The sequence below is a fragment of the Camellia sinensis genome, chromosome 10, assembly GCF_055761805.1.
Source record: "Camellia sinensis isolate YWXY chromosome 10, ASM5576180v1, whole genome shotgun sequence".
NCBI classification, from domain to species: Eukaryota; Viridiplantae; Streptophyta; class Magnoliopsida; order Ericales; family Theaceae; genus Camellia; species Camellia sinensis.
Genome location: NC_138970.1, coordinates 57,000,608 through 57,019,426, shown reverse-complemented (window position 1 = coordinate 57,019,426; position 18,819 = coordinate 57,000,608).

Here is an 18,819-nt window from a genome sequence, read left to right as displayed (position 1 = left end):
TCTCCAACTTCTGGAAAAGGATCACTGTCAATTCCCATGGCTTTTTCTGTTTTAGCTGAGAACTTCAAACTTCCCTTTCGAATCTGTTCTTGGATCCTGTCTCGAAAAACAATGCAGTTTTTAGTCGAGTGAGACCAAGAATTATGCCATTTACAGTATACTTTTCCTTTCAGTTCATCTGGAGATGGTAGTTTTACTCCTTTAGGTAACTTAAGGAAATTAGCCGCGAGCAAATGATCAAAGATGTCATCTGTTTTTGTTAAATCGAAAGAGTATTTTCTGTGAAAGTCTTTCTTTTTAAACTGCTGGTCTATAATTGTATCCTTATGAATTAATGCTTCACAGATTACGGGTTCTTTGCCTACAATCTCTGCTGCATCTATTTCATAATTAGGATCTCTATAATATGTCTTATATGATGCATTATTTCGATCTTGTTCCTCTTCTAATAATGCTTCATATCGAGACACCTTATAGGTCAGTTCGACCAAATCTCTGAATTCAGTTGAATCAAACTTCTTTCGAAGCCTGAATTCCAAACCATTTTGAGCCAATCTAACGAATTCTGGCTCTGGCAGGATAACTCTACATTTATTTCGAGTCCTTTTAAATCTGGCAATAAACTGAGTAGCCTTTTCTTCAGGCCTTTGACTCAATCTAGCCAAATCTGCCATAGATACTTCTGGCTCTGATTGGAAGAATTGGGCATGAAATGCCTCTTCCATTTGTTGCCAATTTTGAATGGAGCCAGGTGTAAGGTTGATGTACCATACAAATGCTCCCCCTGTTAGGGAATTTGGAAATAATCTCAGTTTCATATAGTCATGGTTAGTAAACTCACCGCATTGAGCAGCAAACCTAGCAATATGTTCTATCGTTCATTGATTTCCAGTCCCGTAAAAAAGGGTAAAATCTGGTATCCTAAATCCCCTTGGGTATTCATGTACCCTATCCACCCATTCTGGGTATGGTTTTCTGTATATGGGAGTCTGGACCGCCCGAGCCATTGGTCCACATATCTCCCTAACAATATCAGCAATCTGGTCTCTAGGGACCATATTTTGTGCCTGCTGAACCACTACTAGAGGGGCAAACACAGGATTTGGTGGACAAACTTGTGCTTGTGGTCCTCTTGGTCCATAAGGCGGTAAATTTGGGGCTGGTTGTCCTTGCAATGCAGGTTGCTGTTGAGGGTATGGGTAACCTCTTTGAGCATGACCCACGAAAGGACCTGTAAAAGGTGCTGGAACAGGTGTTGTGTCTCTGCCATTTGTGGGAAAACCCTCCAACCCCCCGGGTGTAAATTCGAATAAGGGATTAGTGTACCCCCTCGTGCCAGGTATAGCTTCGAACATGGGATTTGTAACCACTCTTATGCCAGTTTCTTGTGCTTGGCCAGATCCACCAACTTGTGTGGCTTCATTATTAAGTACTGAGGTATTTTGGCCTGCTATAGGCCTTGAAATGGGTTCATACCAAGACTGAGGCGATGGTCTTTCAAAGTTTTGGGTACTAGTTTGACCATTAGTATGTCCATTAACTTGCATAGGCTGTTTTTCTCTAGCCAATCTTTGTTGGGGGACATTTACGACTTCCTCCGTGTGTCTTGTGTTTGTTGGTTGGTGGTTATTCATTTGATCCAAAAAGGATGTTGCCCACCTTTCCATTGTGTTCATTAATTGTTGTCCCATGGCATTTACTAAACCATCCCATGGATTTGTTGGTTGAATAAATGGCACAGTGGACGGTCCAATTCCTTGGTTTTGTCCAATAATATGAACATATGGTTCTTGTCCAGAAGTACTGGTCTGTTCGACCATAGGTTCTGACAATATAGGAGTTTCCACGGGATGTGTTACTACATTATCCTCTGGATTTGGTATTTCTACCTCTCCTTCCACGCCTTCTTCGAAGCGTTCACTTTCTCCTTGTCGTCTTTTTCTAGCCATTTTTAATTAAGTCCCACCGGGCGTGCCAAAAATATGTGTTGGCTTTTTGGCTTTTCGAAGGGTGTTTTTGTGAATGTGAGCGTGCCAGCAAGGATCAATCAGTCCTTACAGAAATTGTGATTGCCAACCAATTATCAGACGATTGTGTTTTAGTTCTTTTCAGCCTCAATGAAGAGGACTTTTACTGGTGGCTTGATTTAGGAGAAGTTAATAGAAAATAACAGTAATATGAAGAACAATTGAAGTATTTCATAAAAATGAACACTTACAATGGTCCGAACTCAGCCTCAGAGAGGTTTACAACAGCAATCTACTTGAATCTACTTGAAGCTACTCCTATGAATCGAAGTGCAGTACTGGTATTTAAAGAACAGGTATTTAAAGACTGGAAATGTAAATGACTGGAAAAGAAAATATATGAAGTAAATGACTGGTTTGTATGATCTGAGTCCCGTCCTTTTTCCTGGGGGCTGCTCTGCTATTTATACTCGTCAGTGATGACCTTCGAACTGCACTTCGATCCGTCGAACTGCTCCTCCATGATCGCTGATCATGCTTCCTTAAAAGTAGCTCCATTACGCCATTACTGGCAGTTGAGCTTCCCTCTTGTACTGGATTTGAATATGAGTAACCGTTGAAGACACGTCATCTTGCATCCCGTTATTTGATCTAGTGTTACTCAGATCATGTGAGGACCAATAGTTATTGCCACATGTACGATCAGGATTAAAGGCTTGAATAACCTTCCTTTATTACCCTTACTATGCCACGTGTCGAACTGCAACTGGCTTTTACAAAATATGTAGCCAACAAATGTACTTTTGCACTTCATAATAATAATCTTGAATCCGTTCAAATCTGTATCAATATATTCTCAATAATACTAATGTATTTTCAATCACAGTCATAATTCAAGATTTTTTGTATTTTAAAAAAATAAAATAAATTATAAATACACCCTTGAGGGTAAAATATTTACTATGGCCTCGTGTAGCAACCATTCTTTTGACTAAAAAAATTAAAAATTCATAAAAAGTTAAAAAATTAAAAGAGTCAAAATGTCACATTATGCATATCAATCAATCAATATGGGCTTGTTTGGTAACCATTCCGTTTTCAGTTTATATTTACAAAAATTTTAAAAACTGTCATAAAAACTTGTTTAATAATTTTTTTGGTTTATAAATGGTTATTTCAGTTTATAAATTTGAGGAAAAAACGTAAACTCATTTACGTTTTCAGTTTTCAATTTTTTTTTTCAATTATTTTTTTTTTCAAATAATTTATTTTCAATTATTTTTTTTTTAAATAATTTTTTTCAATTAATTTTTATTTCAAATATTTTTTTTTCAATTAATTTTTTTCCAATTAATTTTTTTTTCCAATTATAATGTGTGTGATTCCATTGTCATAAATAATAAAAATAAATATAAATATTTTAGGCCTGAACAAACATATTCTTTAGTTTATGTTTTTAAATTTTTTTAAATATTTTGTTCAAACCAAATACGTTTGTAATTTATATTTTTCTAAAAATAAACAAAAACCAGTTTATAAAATTTTTGTAAACATAAACCAAAAATGTAAACGTTACCAAACGCTACCTATATATTCAATTAAAAAAAATATTCCAAACACATTTTTTGACCCAAAAAAAAAAATTAAAAATCACTTAAAAAGTCAAGTTCTCATACAGACATTATATTATGCGATTAGAGCAATGCTATATCTACTTAAATTTTTACTAATAATCTTTCTAAAAATATACATGTCACCACATTATTGAATGTTTAATTGTCATTATTTTTTTTAACAATTAATTACATTTAACAGCTTATATTTTTAGTAAGATTTTTGATAAGATTGATAGTATATGTAGAATTATTCATGCGGTTATAAGTGCATCGAGACAAAAGGACAAAAAAATTCATAAGAGTGGATATAGTATCAGGAAATTCAAGTTTTACAATTGGAATAATTTAAAAAAATCAACTTAGATGATATTAAGGTTTTGTTTGGCTAGGGCTTTTTAGACTAATAAAGTATAAAAGAAAAAATTGGCAAAGTTAATTAGACAAAATGTCACATTTAACTATAATTTTTTTACTTTTTTTTTCACAAAAGTAAAAATAGTCAAAAAAATTCAACTCAAACGAACTTTTTAGTCCCAAAAAAAGTCTCAACTCAAAAAAGTCAACTAAAAAAGCTATGGACAAATGACAATTTAAAGCCTTGTTTGGCATATATTAAATAGGACCGTGCTAAAAGCTCCCCCCCCGAATCCCCCTAATTCTGCGATGACGCCGTTTTTGATTTTTTTTTTGCAGAAGAAGGAAGATCAGAGAAGGAAGAAGAAGAAGGGAAGAAGAAGGAGGAGGAAGGATTAGAGGGGGCCAACAGGATTGAAAGAGGAGGCGGAGGAGGTGCGGGGGCTGCGAGGCAGAGGCTGCGACGACGATTGGCGGAGGCGGGGCTGCGACGATCGGGCAAAGGCGACGGCGGAGGGCTGCGACGACCTGCCTCCTCTCTCTCTCTCTCTCTCTCTCTCTCCATCTCCATCTCCATCTCCTCTCCCTTTGATTCAGCCTGCATGACGAAAAAGACGAAGAGAAAAAAAAAAAAAAATCGAATGCCCAAAACGACGTCGTTTTGGGCTTTCGGGGGATTAGGGGGAGAAGATTCGAGCTCTGAAACATGATCCTATTAAATAAGTTCATATTTTTATCTTTTTTAAGTCACATCAATCAACATCTCTTCTCTATTTTTTTATATATCTTTTTATAAAAAATTAAAAAATACACTTATTTAAAACATCCCAAACCATCCCAATGAATACAGAACCAACTATAGACTTAACCACATAAAATATAAATGGACTAATATGAGGAAAACTACATCGTTTAGGATGATGGGGCTCAGTATTGGTGTGTATAAGGTCACAATTATTTTATGTAAGGAAAATGCTTTGTAGCACTAAAAAAAAGTCCCCCTAATCCACCTAATTTCCTTTTTGAGAAACTGTTTTTTTTTTTTTTTTTTCTGTCTTCTTTTTTTTTTTTTTTTTTTTTACTAAAAAGGGAAATTGTGGGGATTCGGGGACCCCATTCGGGGGACCAAGCACTGCCCTTTATGTAATTGCTTCTTGTTTTGTGTCCGTGGTCTTGCTGATTATTAAAAGTAACAATGAAAGGTGAATTTTGGTAATGTGGACCACTCACACGCCTCACAAATTCTTCAAGGTTTAAATGTTTGCAATGGTAATTTAAACCCTTGCACCATTAAATTGATTGTGCTTTGAGGTTAAAACTATCTTAAATTATCATTATAAGATTATTGTACTAAAAATTAGGGAGTTGTTATTTTCATTCTATTTTATTCTAAAAGAGGAGAATCTCCTCTGATCCAAATTTTGAACTGACACTGTTTGGACTTGTGGGACTCACCACGGGTCCCGTTTTCATGACTTGAACCGTTTATTTTGTCAAATATTTTGTATATTTTATCTACATAAAAAATTAAGTCAATTCGATAATTATAACTTATTCAATTTATCGCGTTTTTAACTTAAAAAATTTGTGTTTTTAAAAATAAATCATACATTTTTGATTAAAAACACGATAAGTTGAGTAAGTTATAATTATCAGATTAATTTAATTTTTTATATAGATAAAGTAAACAAAATGTCTGACAAAATAAACAGTTCATATAATTAAAACGGGATCCGTAATGGACCTTATAGGCCCAATTAACACATTTCAGTTCAAAATTTGAATTGAAGGAGATTCTCATCCTATTTCAAATATATATATATTTTTTTTTGATATTTATTACATATAAAAATATATATTTAAAATAAATCCAAAAATTATTGTAGAGTATCTTTTTTTGAACACCATATTGTAGAGTATCTTAATTCCTAAACAATTGCCTCACAAGTGGAATCCTCGTAGCTAGTGGGCACATGAGAAAGCACTTTTTTTTGTTTTTTTTTAATAGTATTATATGCAACAATTAGTATACTAACTAATATATTAATATTAATTATGATATTATTATTCACCTTACACATTATACAAATTATAAATATTAAAAATTTCTTAAATTATGTTATATTATCAATTAATATATTAATTATGATACTATTCTTTTCCTTTTGCATGGATCATAATGGATTGAGTGCTTCCTCACCTGACTAAAATTGGCAAAGTGCACTTTTATTAAAATAAACACATTATTGCCACTTATAAATTGTTTAGGATTAAAAACTTACAATGGCACACAGGTCTCCTGTGTCATGTCTTCATTTAGTTTGTATTTGATTCATAAATTTGTAAAAAAAAAATATATATATATATATAATATAATTATATTTTATTCACATTTTATCTATATATATTTTTTCCTTTTCTTTTTTATATTTCTTTTCAAAATCATAAATTAAAATACAGCATTACTCTTATCTTTTAATCACATGATCATAGTTGGCTGTCTATAATCAGATGCTTCCTCACATTAATAAAATTAGCGAAGTAAAAAAGTCCACTTTGCTAGGATCAATAAAAAAATTCTTGCCATTTATTAATTCTTTACAAGAAGAGAGAGAGAAGAAAAGAAAAAAAAAACATTTATTAAGGGCACACTGATTTCCTGTCTCATGTTTCTTTCTTTTTTTTCTTTTTTCTTTTTTTTTTCTCTCTCCCTCCCACATAATCAGATTTGGCTTTATCTCTATTCAAAGTTTTCTCTTTTATTTTTTTTTAATCAATAAATTTTTCATTAAAGTCAATATTTCCAAACGGCACTTACAAAGAAATCAACAAGAAATTTACGCCGAATGAAGAAAAACCTTGTTCAAAATGAAAGAAAATCCCCAAATAAAGCACCAAGCAAAAGTCAAAGTTCGACACTAGAAAAAGTCTGAGATAAATACATAAGCTACATTCATCTGTGTGAATAAGCAACAAACATACCAAAAAACAAAACTCAAAACTCACAAACTCATAACTTCCAGACAGTGACGGTAGTAGACCCAACGATGGAAGGCAATAGGTCAGGGTGAAGGTGGCAGATCTGGGAATGAGAGGCGGCAGATCTGACAAAGTAGAGGTGGAAGATGACAAATAGGAATGATGGTGGCGGCGGTGACATGGAGGCAATATCAAAGTAGGGTAGAGGAGGAAAGAAAAGACAAATCCGATGAAGGCCACAGCTGAGGTTAAGGTGAGTCAAAAATTCTCAAGTTATTGAAAAAGAAAGCAAAAAAGAAAAGAAAAAGAAGAATAAGAAAGAAGAAATGAGGCCGGAGGCCATCGGAAGCCCCATCTCCTAAAAGCTTTCTCACACAATTAAAATTAGCAAAATAAAAGTGCACTAACTTTAGGATAAACACATTCTTGTCATTGGTTTAGTTTTTTATCAGAAAAAATTCCTTACGAGGGCATATTGATCCTTTAGCAAAATAATGTGTATGAATTGTGAACTGAAAAAAAGCAATATTTTATTAACCCCACTTGTGTAGTTAAGGGAAGTGGGTCTGCATATAATAATATTAGTAAAGTGCATATTAAAGTGACATATTTTAATTGTTTAAACCTTAATAATGGTCAGATGTGCCTAGATATCACCCACCAGTTTAGTTAAGGTCTTTCTTTCTTTATTTGATTTTATTTATTTTTTTAAATCAAAATTATAAAAATGAAAAAGATTTTTTTTTTTTGCTTCTTTCCTCTTTTTTGGGGAGATTGCCAAGTAGTTTCTTGGGACAATTTAATGGGGGCCATGCGGCACTATGAGGCAACCAACCCATTCTCATATTTTGGGCCTGGGCCCATTTACATGATGAATCGACACGTGTTTATGTGTTCCCTTGGGCTGAATTTAGTCTGAACACTTTTGAAATCGACTTCAACCAAGCCATTTTTCATCAATACTTTGTAAATTGAGCCCAAAAGAGAAGTTTCAAATAGCTAATTGGGCCAAAACCCAAAATTTTTTGAAGACTTCCCAAGGAAAAATGGTAAAGTCATAGAATAAATTTCATTGAGTTTTTCACCTTCCACACAAAACATAATGGAGTTTGGCATGGCATTGCCTATTTTATTGGGTTGGGGGTTTTTCCCCCAATTTTTTTAAAATTCTAAAAAAATTAATGCATTTGAGAAGTTGTTTAAAAAATTACTTTTTATGAACAAGAAATTTGAAAAATTTTGAACCTAACTAATGACAAATAGACTCACTCCAAATGAAGAGTAATGTATAGTTTGAAAATTATAACCGACTTAAAAAATAAAAGAAGAAGAAGACTTATTTATATAGGACTAACTTCTGGAGTTAGACCTTGAAAGAACTAAGGTTCTAGAAGTCCCTCTTATGTGGTGCTAGTGGCAAATTGTGAATTCACATACAGATGGATATTGAAACTCATACTCTTAACGCTTGGTATGGATTTTCTTAACTTAAAATATTTGTCTTATTAATTATATGTATTGTCACCTGCATCACTGACCTCAAAAAGAGTCAAATCTAAAATTTTGAATATAGCATCCAAAATTTTACCACTCGACAAATCGATTGGTATAGGAGAAACAACACATCAATATAATTTTTCAAATCAATAAAAAAAAATTATAAGTACTAATAATTAAATTTAAGGTAAATTATCAACATCCTCTTGAGATTTGATTAAAATACGGATTCTCCCCTAAGATTTGAGAAATTACAAATTGCCCCTAAGGTTTATATTTACATAACAAATGAGGGGACAATTTATTATGCAAATATAAACCTCAGAGAACGGAATATAATTTCTCAGACCTCAGAGGAAATCCGTATTTTAATTAAATCTCGAAGGAGTGTTAGTAATTTGTCCTTAAAGTTATACATTTTTTCATTAATATATAAATATCTTATAAACTTTCAAATTTTTCCTTAATTATAACCGACTTCCATTAAGCATTGTTATAGAAGCCTTTTGGCAACATGTTAAAAAAGTCAACCTTTTAATTTTTTAACTTTTTTTACCAAAAAAATCAAAAATTTAAAAGACTAATTTTTTTTTTTATCAACTTTTCAAAACAAACCATAATTGGATATTCGATATTGTTTTGTGGTTACAATACAAAGACCAATCATAGTCTTCGTTGTTAATCGTACTCGGCCTATCCTTTAGTGTAGCACCTGCTAATTGACAAAAAAATTAGGACCCACCACGTCTTTATAACATCATTTGCTATATAAATTTTAGGATAAATTACAAGGACATCCCTTAAAATTTACTTAAAATACGAATTATTTTTCGTATTTTAAAAAATTATAAATATTTTTTTGTTAAAATTTTTTATTTAACAAAATTAATAAAAAAAGTGAAATTTCTAACTGTTTACTTATACAGTAATAAAATCATCTAAATTATTAATTGAAATAAAATTTTAACATTATTAAAAACAGTTAAATAAGTTGATGATTTATTAATAAAAGGACCTATTTCTTATGAAATTAAAAACTTTAAGAGGCATAATGTAATTTCTAGAATTACAGAGGTAATTTCTAGAATTACAAGGATAATTTGTAATTTAAGTAAACCTCAGGCATGTGTTTGTAATTTATCCGAAATTTTAAGTATAAATTAGAAAACTTAATGAATTAACGAAATAATAAAATTCACAATCATTTTATGAATTTAGTGATGTGTTCTATATGTACATATGACATTTATTATGTAAATATAAGTTAAAATTTATATAAAAAACTTTATAAAATTTATCAAACGATATATAGAAACATTCAACTTTAAATAATCTTTCAAGTTGTAGTTGCATCTGTTTTGAGTATAGTAATTCATACATACATAATGTTGCCGGTCAAAATTTAAGATACAAAAATGCTAGAGGCCCCAAAAATTTTACTAAAAGTTTTACCAAATGTCTCACATGGGTGTGGGACCCCCATGTGAGACATTTGGTAAAACTTTTGATAGAATATTTGGGGTCTCTAGTATTACTCTTTAAGATATTGAGCATAAATATTATTAGAGATTTGTCTAATCGTTAATCTCATAAACTTAAAATTAATTGAGATATGCACAAGTTGATCTAAGTAACCTGAACACCTAGTTAAAAAAAATGGCCTATTGTTACTGAAATTATAGTATTTGTGATATTTCATGTTAATATCACTATTGAGGCCTTGTTTGGGAACTTTCATTTTTAGTCAAAAAGTTAAAAAGTTACTAAATTAGTCAAAAAGTCAACAACTCACACCAAAAAGTCAAAGATTATCTTTTCTCTCTACTTTTTGCACATCTTTTCGTAAAAAGTCAAAAAATCATTCCAACTATATTAATTTTTTTTAACTCATATTTTAATCAAATAGTCAAAAAAGTTACTAAATTAGCCTATTCCCAAACAAGACTTGAATAATAAACAATAATCTATGTATAAAAATGTTCCATTATAAGAGCATCTCCAATGCACTAGGCATATAATACTTGTTAGTTAAAATACCTAGTGTGATTCACTTTTTTCAATTCCAATGCACTAGGCATATGATTAGGCATTTTGGCTCAACTCATATTCACTAGCTACATGTAGCTAGCCTTCAACGCTAGGCAAAATGTATTCAATCATTAGGATCATTTCCCTCCATCTTTGTTGTTGACGTGGCATTCTATAAAATTAATAGTATTTAGATAAATAGCTAAAATAAAGAGCATGGTTGGAGTAAAAACAGAAAACAGTTGATAGGCAAAATAAAATATATACTTTATAGTAATATTCAGATAGGTAAAATGCCTACTACCGTTGGAGATGCTCTAACCATGTAACAAAAGGATATCAACCTGTTAAGCCTTCTTTGTTAATAATTTTCGATGAACAAGTTAATCCTCCCGCTCTATTACACTTCAATGACAACTTTTATACCAATTAAATCCATATTTAAGGTATATATGCCTCCAAAATATTAATCAATATACTCAATTTTTTTTTTTATTATTTGTTAGTGGACCGTGTCACTGTCACCAACGTTAAACAAATACTGAACAAAACAAAATTTTGCTAGTATTAAAAAAACGAACAAATACAAATACACAATAAGATAGCAAAAAAAGCCCTATCAAACTCACCCTGCAAGCAACGGCAACATTTGTCCCACTCACTTTCAACCTTTTCCGTGTCCGTACCACAGGATATTTTTTCATTCGGATATTGATATTATCTTCTTATATATTGATTAGAATAAAGTTTATTAGTTTGTCCATACTTATTAGTTTATAGTTAATAAAGTATATGAATTGCTGAGTTTTGAGTCCATTATTTTAAAATAAAAAGTATATTCTAACATAATTTTGACATAAAATTTGTCAATATATATGACAGTAGTTTTTATGTATATATTTTAATTGAGTAGTATTTTTCTAACTCTATTTAATTTTAATTTTAAAAGATGATTCACGACCGTCACACTTGATTCTCACTGCATATCTCTTGATATTCTCTAGCTCATACCCTCTCTCTCCTCTCTCTCAAATGGACCACCACAAATTCGAACTCAGCCCTCTCTTCATGGGCATTCTTGGAATCCTTTCCGGTGCAGCTATAGTTGCAACCTTCCATTGCATCGCCATAGGTTGGTGCAGCAGCCACCAGCCACCACCACCACCAACCCCACCGCAAAACCGCCCCCGAATCGCTCGGGGAAGTACTACTACTAGTACTCAAGATGACAGCACCAGCACCACCAGCAACTCTGCAGCTCAACTAATCACAATCTATATACCCACCAATGAAGCCAAAGAAGCTCCTCTCTGTGCCGTGTGCTTGGGCGAGTATGCCGAAGAAGAGGAGCTCCGGGTGTTGCCGGAATGTGGACACTCGTTTCATGTTACGTGTATTGATACGTGGCTTCACTCCCATCCCAATTGCCCGCTTTGCCGTGCTGGCGCGGTGGTGCCGGCTCTGCCGCGGCAAAATATTGTGACGTCACCACCACACCATGTGGTGGTGCTGCCTCCTCCTCCACTGCTGCAGAATGGTGGTGTCTTTGCCAGATTCTAGTCACTCTCTTTGGTTTTTAATTTTTAACTCGTATTTTTTTATTTTACGTGAATTTTTAAAATATTTTTATTAGTGAATATGGTATATATATATATATTATATTCACTAATAATTTTAATCAAATTTTTTTAGGTCTAGTAGATGTAAAAAAGTTTTAAAAAAAAATAATCAGAAGTGAGGGTGATGACACTGTATATCTGTATGCGGTAGATGGGTTTGTATGTATATATGTGTTGAGTTTTAAGTTTCTTCGTGAAGTAATGTTAGAAATCTTAAATATTTTATCAAAATTTTATCAAATGTTTTATATGGGTGTAGGATACATATATTGTGGATTCTATGTAGGTCCCAAACTCATGTGAGACATTTAATAAAATTTTTGATAGAATTTTTGAAACCTTTAACTTTTTTATTCTTTGTGTGTTTTGGCTTAAAAGTGAGAGTGATCAATATTGTTGGGGGCAATGTAAATAAGAGATGTCATCAATGGTGTCATCTGCTACCATGTGGAATTAGTAAAACTATCAAAGTACCAATATATAGGTTCGGTTCTCAGTTGATTAACCAAGAATCAACGTAATCTTATTAGGTTGATAATTTAAAAACTCATCACCAAATCAATGTACTCAACACCAAATCAAACCCACCCAAAAAGATCAGAGGGTAGGTTGGTTCAGTTCTTTGATTTACTAGCTAATTTGTGCACCACTAACTATAGCCCTTTCGGATGGTAAGTTTGAAGACTCTTTATAATAGTTAAAAAAGTGAAAAGTTGATTTATTTTTTTTTTTAGAGGGGAGTGAAAAAGTTATTTAAAAAGTTAAAAAATTATATAAAAAAAGTCAAAAATTCAGTTTCTCTTATATTTTTTTTTTGTGTTTTTTTTTTTGTAAAAAAAAAAAACTAAAAAATTATCCAAAAAATATTTTTTTTTTACTAAATATTTTAGTTAAAAAGTTAAAAAAATATTAAAATAGTCTGTTTCCAAACTAATCCTAAAGTGGTAGAAAATTTTTTAGGATGAAAGTGAGAAATATTAAAATTTGAATGGGATAAAGTGTAATTTATCTTTATTTATATAATAATAATATGTTATAATGCCACTTGGTGTGATGTGATTGCCAACATGGCATTTGCTGTACAAATTTAGACGAGAAAGTGAGAAACAAAAAAATAAAAATATTAAGGCTATGTAAACATTTTAAGAGGAATTACATGTCAGTGAAGCAAATAACAAAAAAAAATAAAAAATTACACAGACTTGCATTCTTACAGTTTTTGAGTTGTCCCCTACCATACAAGGAGTTCACCCCCATGTTTTATAGTTTTTTTTTTTTTTTTTTTTGGTCTTCTACCCTGTACTGTTATTTCTTTAATATTTCACCCATTTCAATTGTTTGATTGGTTGAAAAATTAAGCAAAATATTATTCATTCTAAAGCGTAAAATGATTTTATGCTTAAAAATTTGGTAAATTAATTTTTTTCATCATGATTGATATTACTTGATATACGTATCAAGTCTCACTACTCTCGTACCCTCTCGTCTTATTTTATTCTTGGCTAATGATATACAAATAAATTTTTTATATAAAGAAATCTATATATAATGATGTGTCATATTTATATCCACTCATTAAAAATCAAAATTCTCATTATTATAGTGCATTATTATAAGATTATAATTGCCACGTCATTATGTTAGTTCTATATGAAAATTATATATAAATATTTATTTTTAATTTTTTTTTCTTTTTTAAGTTGACTTTGTAATTGATTTTTTATTAAGATTTTTATTGTGAAAAATATTTTAGGTATTAACCAAACACTAGAAAACAAAATAAAAGGTTTTTTTTTTTTGGGCAAAATCATTTTACATAAAGGGAGGGAAATTTTTTAAGGATCAAAGTGAATAAAGTTAAAACTTAAAGGGGAAAGTGTAATTTATCCTCTTATTTTTAAAAGTAAACTTAAAATAAATAAATAAAAGTAAAAAGTGAGCCGACATCCACTTACAATTACAATAGCACCTTCCACGCGTAAGTATCTTTTCAATTTGGTACACTATCTAAAGTTATCCTTGTTAACTATATATTTTAATTAAAAAATTACAAAGTTATTATAAATTGTTATATTATTTTTTAAAAAAAAATTTAGAAAGTTATTAAAATAGTATATTGTCAAATGAGATCTTAATTCACATTAGTTTTATTGAAAATAAATCTTAATAAAATAGTTGTTAAAAATAAATTTTTATAACAATTTTTTACACATGTCACTAAAAATTGAGAATTAGTAATTTTTTTGTCACAATTTTTATAAATTGTCGTTAAAACTTACAATTACTTATTTTTTTGACAAATTTTTCAAACTATCACTGAAAGTTGAAAATTAATAACATTTTTTTGTGACGATTTTTTTAAACTGTTACTAAAACTTATAATTAACGTTTTTTTGGATAAAATTTTCAAACTGTCACTGAAAATTAACAATGAATAATATTTTTTAATAATGTTAATGAAAAATGTCATTAATTTTTATAAAACCTATTAGATAATAAATAAAACTATTAAGACCTACACATAAATCTTCCTCCTATTTTCGTAGTTGATTGGAAATTAGGTGGGTCTAGTGGTTGGGATAATTTTGAAATTGTATTGGATTTGGATTTATGGATAAAAGTTGGAGAATTTAATTATTATTTTTTTTTTGAGATCAAAGTAAGAAAATTTAATTTTAAGAGATCAAAGTGAGAAACTTATTTTTTAGAGATCAAAGTGAGAACTTATTTTTAAAATTTCTATAGTATCATTTTAAGCGCGATCAAGTTGATAATTGGATTAAAGTAACGATAACTTATGAGTCAAAATAAAAAAAAAAAAATTCTTTGATATTGAAATTGATAAATAACTCATACTATATGGATAAGAGTGCAATTCGTCGTAATTTTGTTAAAGAGTTAACGAAGGTAACTTGTCTACATTTTTTCAATTATGTGATATTTATCACATCGTGCTCTTAATTAATAAATTTAAACAACGCAATGGTCATGTTGATTTGATTTTTAAAAATTATTTTTAATTTTTTAAAAGAAATATAAACTAGTTTGATAAAAATAATATAAATTTTTTGAACTTATTGAAAATTATTTGTGCCATCTCAAAAAATAAATTTATATAAAAATGATAAATATTTTTATTTTTATTTTTAATTTTTTTCACTAAATTAATTTTTATTTTATTTTTTTTTTATACTCATGTTATATTTTTGTTAACTTAGACTTTCACTTTTTTGAATACTTTTTGTCCTATTTTGTTAGTCCCTTATAAAAGTTATTATAAAAGTTAGACCGTAACTTTTTTAGAAGACATGAAATTATTAGATTTGAATTCAACTTTTAAAGTGTTTATTCCAAAAATATCATCCTGTTTTTAACTTTTAAGATAGTTATAGTCATTTTATGAAGGATAATTTTAAAAACTAAGACCATGTTTGGTTTTTAAGGAAAAAAAAAAGTTCAGAAACTCATTTGATAAAAATAAATGTCAAAAAAATATTTTAAAATTTTTAAAATTATTTTTGACCTCCCAAAAGATAAAATTATATAAAATTGATAAGTATTTTTATTTTTTATTTATTTAAAAATATTTCTGAAATAAAATTTAAAAAAGCAAATCCGATATGGCCTAAATATATATATATATATATATATATATATATATGCGTGTTTGGGAAGAAAAAGTTTTAGCTTTTTTGACTAAAATAGCACTAAAAGAAAAAATAGATTAAAATAGTCAATAAGACAAAATGTCACATCAAACTCATAATTATTTCACTTTTTCTTTTACAAATATCACATCTAATTACAAAAAAAATCTAACCATCTTTTCAAATACAATTATTTTGACCTACTAAAATAGTTAAAAATTAAAGGGCAAACTTCACTTTACCCCATGTGTTTTGGGGCTAGTGCGGATTACCCCCGTGACATTTGGAAATTATTACATAACCCTCACGTGGTTTGTGGATCAAAACGCACCATCTACTTTTCCATCCAAATTAATAGGTTGTGAGGTTCACGCGTCCATGAAAAGAGTAAGTTATATTTTATGACCAAAATATCCCTTACACATCTTTAAATTTACAAAAGCTTACCATTCTTCTTCTTTCTCCTCTCTCACAGAATGAACAAACACATCTCTAAAAAAAGACTGTTTCTCCAAAATCAAGGTTGTTTAAATTCTCTGAACAAACACATCTTTAAATTTAGAGATGGAATCAAGAATAAGAAGAATTGAGTGCATATAATTGTAAGAGGAGCTAATTTAAGCCCACTAAATTATTTAGGCCCAATAGCCCAAGATTAGTGGGCCCGAATTTATCGCAAGTCCAAGATTGGTGGGCTTGGATTTATCGCCGTCAAACGGGCTGAATGGCTCTAAGCCTCGAAAGGGTTCGGATCCACGAACCTAGAGACTTACTCGGGCCCGGACTCGAAAGGGTATTAAGCAAGCCTAGAGATCCGAGGCACTCGGACTCGAAAGGATTCTGATCCACGAATCTAGAGATCTGAAGTACTTGGCTTCGAACGGATTCAGACGCAATCTAGAAGTCGCTCCGTTAATGAGTCCCAGAACACTTGCGGGCTCGGAGCTTTCCGGGATCTACGCACCAGAACCATGGGCGTAATGGAGTTCGAACAAAGGACCCGATCCCGAGGACGGTGAGTGGAGATAAATTCACTCTTCGGTTAAACTAGCCTATACCCGGGTCGAGGTGGCACGACCCCGGGGGGTCCATGAGACTCGGCAATATTTTGCGGCAGGACGTCCTCTGGGACTACCCCTGACCCTTTGGGATGATTGGGGATCATTGGTTAGGTGTGGCTAAGAAGAAGGGTTCGTCGAGGGATTGATCTCCTCTTCGGGGTTTTCTCATCCTCGGAGAAGTCACCTCCTCGGAGAGGTCACCTCCTCGGACAAGGTGGTTAGAGAGAATATCTCCCATGTGCCTTGCACATGGGCTCCATCCTACATCATGAGGTGCCTATAAATAGCACCCACCCATAGCTTTACAAGGGATGGATTTTTGGAGATTTTTAACTCTTGGGAAAGAACTAATTTCCCTTCTCCATTATCAACCTTGAGAGTGAAAGTGGGAGATCAATGGGAGAGCCTTGCCATTATTCTCTCTCTAGCCATTTTGCCTTATTCTTCACCCAATCTCTTATCTCCATCATCTCCTTTGTTGTTGTGTTCCTAAGTTGAGATTATTGAAGAATCTAAGCCTCTCACATTTCTTCTAGAGAATTCGAAGTTGTTCTTCAAGGATCTTTGAAGATCTTCGAATTTTCCAACTCTTTTCTTGAACCCTCTCCTACATTTTGGCGACTCTGCTGGGGAGGCGGATTGGTTAATGGTCTCAACGAGATCTGGAATCCACACAACTCCAACAAGGATGGCAGGAGAAGATGAAGTTCACCAACAAGGATCCTCTAATGGTGGTGATGACAGAACCACGGCTCCAGATCAACCACTTTTGCTTGAAGCCATTCAAGGACTTCAAAATACTCAGCAGGAGATTCTTACCACTCTTCAGAATCTCACTCACACCATGTTGGTGATGAGTTCTAACTTTGCACCGGCGCCAAACGGAAATCAAACTGGTGGTGGAGTTATTCCCGCCGGAGCGCAAAATCAAATCCAAGGAGAAGTAAGCCCCAATCAGCCTATGGCTCATGGCAACACGGCCACAGTAATACATGCTCAAACCACAGTAGGCGGCGGCAGTTTGCCCATGCCCGGGCTCCATGGCGTGCCAAGCCAAGATCCAATGGTGACTAGGGGAGTTTCTAGTGTAATGAATGGTGCTCCGGCGACTGTTGGTGTCCAGGAAAACATAAGGAGCGTGATGGCGCAAAAGGGAGCTCTGCCCGTACCTAATCTTGTCACGCCACCAGTAAATGTTACCCAAGCACCAAGCGGGCCTCCTTTGGTGTCGACAACAAATCTGCAAGCACAACCCGGTATAGCGGCGCCGTACGGTGGACTTTACGGGCCTCAATTCAATATCCCATCACCAACTGGCTTGTCTATAGGCGCTGATGGCCAGTATCGTCAAATGTCCTCACCAATGATGAATTCGCAGCACCAGAATGGCCAAGACGCCCCTAGCTCAGTCTTCGGGTACATAAGCCAAGTTCCGGGAATACCACCATCAAACTCTCTCCCTCAACAGTTTCTCACTCTCGCCGATGTGCAGGCCATGTTCGATCTCGAACGGGGCAAGAGGACCTTACCCTCTTTGCCTGATCCGGACGTCAAGCCGCCTTACCCCATTGAGATGCTGAGCTATCCATACCCTGAGGGGTATACAGTGCCGAAGTTCATCAAGTTCGACGGTAAACAAGGAAATGCCCGAGAACATGTTGTGCGATTCATCGAGACTCTAGGTATTCATGGTTCAAACCACGTCCTCCGACTGAGAGAATTCTCTAAGTCCCTCACCGACCGAGCATATAGTTGGTATGTTAATTTGGCCCCAAACTCTGTCCGAAGTTGGGAGGAAATGGTTAACAAATTCCACTCCAAGTTCTTTCAAGTGGCGGAGAAGGTGACCACACTTACATTGTGTAAAGAAAAGCAACAAGAAAGTGAAGACATCCTTGACTACGTCAAAAGGTTTCAGGACAAGGCCGTGGATTGTCATGAAGCAGTTGAGGAGAGTTATCTGGTTCAAATTTGTCTAGAAGGGGCATTGAGCAGGTACAAAATGTTTCTAGTTAACCACAAGCTACCCACCTTCTCGGCATTAATAGAAG